The following is a 6,152-nucleotide window of genomic DNA, read 5'->3' as shown; positions in this document are numbered from 1 at the left end:
CAGGAGCGAGGAGGGAGGAGCCAGGAGTGAGGAGGGAGGAGCCAGGAGTGAGGAGGGAGGAGCCAGGAGGGAGGAGGGAGGAGCCAGGAGCAAGGAGCACCGGGAAGGACTTCAGAGTCTCAGACCACGGCCAGAGCAGGACCAGAGGAGCCAAACATCTGCAACCCTCAAAAAGTCGTTTTAGCTCATTCACCATCAGATTTCGTTTTAGAACTCCTCTCAATATAAGAGTCTTATGATTTAGCTTCTTATCTCTGACTCCTGTTTGCTGCATTTTCTTTAGGAATGCACCTTACATTTATAGTTTCAGTTCCAAATAAGCACCCTATTTGGGGGCAGAAATAATGTTATTACTGACGCCCATCACAGGCAGACTCTAATGTTTTTGACCATTGCTTGTGTGCGTCTGTTAGCAAAATATCTCACAAACTTCTGGACAAATTTTAATGAAACATGTAATGCCATTCTGATTGGATGAACCTCTACAACTCATTAACATTTGGAGTCCACCCAATTCAAGATGGCTGCCACAGACAACCCATCTTAAAAGCACAAAAATAACGATAACTCGGTCAGTTTTACAGATATTGAGCTAATTTTTTGTGTGGTAGTAGCTGAGAATGATCTCCAACAAACACATTTAGAGCAGTAACAGACTGCGCAAGACCTTTGTTAAAAATGCTGCCGTTAACTGTTTGGAGTCAACTATGTCTGTTAGCAAAATATCTCATGAACTCCTGGATGGATTTTAATGAAACTTTCAGGAAATACTAAATTGACAAACATCTACAATGGATTAACCTTTGGGGCCAATATCAGTCAAGATGGCTGCCACAGCCAGCTGATCTTAGAAGACACAAAATGGCTGTAATACAGTCAATTCTACACATAATGTGCTAAAATTTGGTCTATTTGTAGCCGAGAGGCATTCCCAACACATACTCCAAGCACTACTCATCATGTGGGGTCTTTACTTAAAACTTTAACATTAATTGTTGGCGTCAACCCTGTATGTCTGTTGGCAAAATATTTCATGAACCATTTCAGGAATTTTAATTAAACTTTCAAGATGTATTCACTGGATGTATATCTGCAAATGATTAACTTCTGGAGCCCACCCAATCCAAGATGGCGGCCACAGCTAATCAACCTTAGCTAACTCCAAAATGGCTACAATTCAGTCACTTTAACAGGTATCGAACTAAATTTTGATGTGGTAGTAGCTGAGAGTCATTCTCAACACATAGTTACGTGAGACTGACCATAACGTTATTTTCAGGGTTTGATCTTAGTTTAAAACTCTGGCATGAACACACACACACACATACACACACATTAGATTTACTTATTATGAGTCCAGTCATAAGGCTCTAAAGAGAACAGAAGTCTTAGTGTTTTTTCCATTTTCCAGTGAAATAATCAGAAAAGCCCTGCAGCACCGGACAGGTTGTTTGTTATGCAGGTCAGCAAAAACAGCCATAAATTCCACTTACTTATAATTTTATGTTCCAGAGAGCCATTCGAGATGAACAATCTGGGTATGGTGAGGCAGGAAATGTTCAGAGGGAAAACATTCTCTTTTTTTAATTTATTAATTTCTGCCTGCTCAGGAAACAAGTTGGGAGTAATTCATGGAAATGAAAGCCAGAGCTGAGCACATTCAGTTCCCAACCGGTGAGCAACCGTGCAGGAATTTCTGCCCGCTGAGTCAGTTACACACAAAGAAACTCATACCTTTGAATAAAAAATAAAACAGTCCTATTCTTCCTAAAGTCCTGACAATCAGGCCTGTGGAGGTCCAGTAGAACCGCGCCTTCATGACAGCATCCTGAGAGGCGAGGGAGCAGAAGGACTCGGTTACTGCAGTGTCTCCTCACCGGTGATATCATCATCATCATCCTCCTCCTCCTCCTCATCAGCCACTGCTCCCTGTCCGCGCTCAGCACCGGCGCAACACTTTAAACAGCAGCACTTAAAGCTGAAAACACGCAGCCATGTTGATGATTTTACTGCCTCTTTCTTATTTCCGCAACGGGAATCATTGGGTTCTGATGCTGCTCTCTCTCTCTTTCCCTCTCTCTTTGGTTAAACAATGGCCCATCCTACATCTGTTCGACTATTGAGCTGCTTTTGTTTGTTTTCCTTTTCTTTTTTTTAGCTCTCAGGTTGAGAGCATCGTTCCCCTCGGCGTCAGCATCAGCAGCATCAGCAGCATCGCATCGGGAGGACGAGCGCTCAGAGGGACACCCACAGCCGCACTCTCACCTCGGGTGAAGCCGACGCTCCGGCTGCCGGGGCCTACGAGGAACAACTCGGGCCGTCCAGCAGTCAGCCTCGGGAAGCTCCTCTCTCGTTTCATTCGCCTTCCGCCTCGGCGACTGCGGTTGCGGCGCCGCGCGCAGGAACGTCGGAGCGAGCCGCTCCGCTCGGCAGAGGACGGCGCAGAGCGCAGCAGGCGCCGAGATGCCATGCGCGGCCACCTACTACGCTGGACGCGCGTGCGCATGCGCGCTGGAGTGGGGGGAAAAGACGCACTGTTTTATTTATTTATTTATTTTTTTACTGCGCTCTGATCGCTGTCATCACAGTCACTGAACACGACACAGATAAAGTTAATTTGTTTAAAGAAAAAGTTAAAGAAGGCTGCAGCTAACACATCTTAAATGATACCGTTAGATCAAGAAAAAAAAACTATAGTGCAACTCACAAAGTTCTTTTTTCAATAATAACAATGTACATATAAATATGAATACAACCCTAAATCCAAAGTAGCTGGGTCACTGTACAAAATGTAAATAAAAACAGAATAAAATTATTTGCAAATCTCCTAAACCAAATATCAATTTTTGTCCCATTCTGGTCTGATGGAGGATTCTAGCTGTTCAACAGTCCTGAGTCTTTGCTGGTGAGAGGTCTGGACTGCAGGCAGGTCAGTTCAGCTCCTGGACTCTTCTACTATGAAGCCATGCTGCTGGAATGATGCAGTCTGAGGTTTAACATCGTCTTGATGAACTCTGCAAGGTCTTTACTGAAAAACACCTTATTTGGATGGGAACATGTTAATTTAAAACCTGTAAAATACTTTCTGCATTATTGGTGTATTTCCAGATGTGTAAGTTGCTCATGCCAGAGGCACTAATGCACCCCTATACCATCAGAGAGGCAGACTTTGGAACTGGGCTGTAAACAGGCTGGACTGTACCTCTGCTCTTTAGTTTGGAGGATGTGGTGTCTTTGGTTTCCAAAAAGAATTTCAAATTTGGCTTCATCTGACCACAGATCAGTTCTCCTCTGTCCCTCAGTCCATCTTAAATGAGCTTTGGTCCAGAGAAGACAGCAGTGTTTCTGGATGGTGTTCACATCTGGCTTCTTCTTTGCCTGATAGAGCTTTAAGCAGCATTAGTGGATGGTACAGTGAACTGTGTTTACAGACAATGATCTGTGGAAGTGTTCCTGAGTCCATGCAGTGATGTCCAGAACAGAATCAGACCTGGTTTTAATGCAGTGGCCCCTGAGGGCCCCAAGATCACAGACATCCAATACTGACTTTCAGTCTTTCTTTGAGCTCAGAGATTTCTACAGATTCATGAAATCTGTTGATGATATTATGATCTGTAGATGATGGGATATTTAAAGTCCCATTTTTCCGTTGAGGGACATTATTTTGAAATTGTTCTAATCATTTTAAATGTCCAACTTTACTTCTGACAGATTTTGCTTTTTTCCCTTTTTTTGAGATGTGCTGCCGGTAAACTGTAAATTACCTATTTTTTTGCCCCCCAAAATGGTACAGTTTTATAGTATAAACATTTGATGTCTACTATTCCATTGCAAATAAAATATGGGTTTATGAGATTTGCAATTTATTGCATTTTTTTTTACATCTCACTCAATGTCCCAAATGTTTTAGAATTAAGGTTGTTTTCATGTTTTCCCATCATACCTGATTGATGACTTTAAAAGCTTCCAGACCCTTAAAAAATGTCAACTTTTACCTTTATGTCAGCCTCAGAAGTCAGTGCTTTTAAATGTTCTTGTAGTTATGACATAAATAAACAAAACGTGTGCATTTGAATATTTATTTATAATAGTCGATCATTTTCGATAAAATACATTTTGTTTACAAGTGCAGATTACTATGTTACATTCACTGGAGTTTTATTGGAGACAAAATGAGACAGACGCATGAGACAAATGAAAACGCGACAGTTGGAAAATGGTGGCGACTGCCCGCAAGAATTGCTCTTCTAAAACGCACACGAACTTCAGTGATAGTGGAAACTGCTGTCTCATATTATAGTTGTCCCCAAAACATTTCAGCTGCCTTTCCAGTCCCCAAACTTGACACGAGTAAATCCAGCATTCTCAGATCACATTCAGCCAAAACCAGGCCTGCATGTTCACATGGAGATCAGTGAAAACTTGAACACAACTAAACACACGGAGGTCAGGTTTAGTGGAAACTACGCTGTGTGTGTGTCACCCTGTAACTTCATCGAAAACGCCAATAAATATGGACTGATTATAAAAAATAAAATTAAAAAAACACAAATTGAATGTTTAAAGTGATGACAGATGGGAACGCAGACAAAATAGTTCTGGAGGAGTATGGACCAACGGATTGATTAAAAAACCACTTTGTTCAGAAATTCAGCCGAACCCGGGCAAATTGAGATACAAAGTCAAGCGATTACGTCTGATGGTCTGTCCTGTCCACACAATTATAGGAAAAACGGACGGCCATTATAGTACTATAGTAAATACCCTGTTGATTTGTCTAAACAAGAAAAAAAAGCAATTATATCTTTTATATTAAAATATATTAATTAAAATATATTACTTTGATTAACTAGTCTGAAATATAAACAACTTCTGATTTTTTTTAAACATTTTTTAAAAGGTGACTTTGGCTTGTTGCCTTCAAACTAACTGTTATAAAAGAAAAACTTTTTTGCCCATTGTTGGAGATTATAAAATACATTTTAAGCACCTTTTTTTTCTTTTTGGGGGGGGGGAGAAAAAGAAAAAAAAAGAGCTAACAAGTTCACACTGACCTTTTTTGACGTAAAATGGGGATTAAAAAAAAGAACTGTGTCAAAATCTTCACAATGTGCTAGGAAAGATAAAAACAATGTTCTCTGCAGCACGTGTGCACATTATTGTACAACAAATAAAGTGATAAAGAACCATTTGAGGCTTCAAACACTTTGTGCCATCTTAAAATGGAAGAGAACTAGTTAGACTTCCTGGAAGAAGGCCATGTTAAAGTGAAGTGTTACTTAATAACCCGATTCATTTCACCTCCTGATGCTGTTATATAAAATTAGGCATGCTGTGCAGAATCATTCTGTTAGAAAACATTTACAATAATTGACTGTTTTCCCCCCTTTTTCACCTCATGGTGGAAATTATTTGTGCTGTAAAAAGCTGGATGTGCTTTAACAGGGTGTGCTGCACAAACAGAACAGCATTAAATCCTAAATGTAGGTGAAACATTAAAAAACGCAAGTATTTACAGTAAAAAAATAAAAATTAAAGTCTTCTTTCTTCCTCTTGCATTGATTCATTTTATCGCCCGCCGCCAAAGGTGAGGTGGTGACATTTTTGCCCGTGTGTGTGTGTGTGTGTGTGTGTGTGTGTGGTCGTTTAGCCAAACATCTTAATAGATCACTAAACTCACACAACTCTGTCATTTCTCAAATTAAGATGATCTCAGTCTAAAACTCTGGCATGAAAGGCGGTGGGTGATATGCATCCCTTTAAGGAATGCTAGGCCTTTAATTACTAGTTTTATTTATTGTTTGGGCTGATCAGTCTTTAATGACACAATTTAAGAGAAAATATATGTACAAAATGATTATTTGAAAGAAAAAATCTAAATTTGAACAGCAGGAGGTAACTTTAAACATTTGTTAGCCAAAAAGAAAATAATTTATATAAATTCTTCTTCTTTTTTTCTGTCTAGATTCACTCTAAGTGCAATCTTTTACCTTAAATATAGGGAGCTTTTAAGTGCTTTGGCAAATTACCTTTATGTTATTTTGTGCAATCTACATGGGGTAATTTTTGTATACATTTTGTCATTAAAAATTATGTTCATTGAATCATTCTAAAACTAAACATATATTTTTAGGCTTTAAAATTAAGAGTAT

The 6,152-nt window shown here is 39.7% G+C and overlaps 1 protein-coding gene across 5 annotated transcripts in view; it reads right to left on the bottom strand.

Annotated features, from left to right (window-relative positions):
- Nucleotides 1–2,485, bottom strand: part of dtnbb (dystrobrevin, beta b) — a 64,954-nt gene extending 62,469 nt beyond the window's left edge. For all 5 annotated transcript variants that reach the window (XM_017421562.2, XM_017421564.2, XM_017421565.2 and 2 more), the window contains exon 1: nt 2,266–2,485. The gene's annotated coding sequence lies outside the window, so the exon portion shown is untranslated. The remainder of the gene's footprint in view (nt 1–2,265) is intronic.
- Nucleotides 2,486–6,152: the final 3,667 nt, after the last annotated feature.

Source organism: Kryptolebias marmoratus, linkage group LG10, assembly GCF_001649575.2.
Source record: "Kryptolebias marmoratus isolate JLee-2015 linkage group LG10, ASM164957v2, whole genome shotgun sequence".
Classification (NCBI taxonomy): Eukaryota; Metazoa; Chordata; class Actinopteri; order Cyprinodontiformes; family Rivulidae; genus Kryptolebias; species Kryptolebias marmoratus.
The sequence above is the reverse complement of the archived record's forward strand: the minus strand, read 5'-3'. Positions and strand labels throughout refer to the sequence as shown.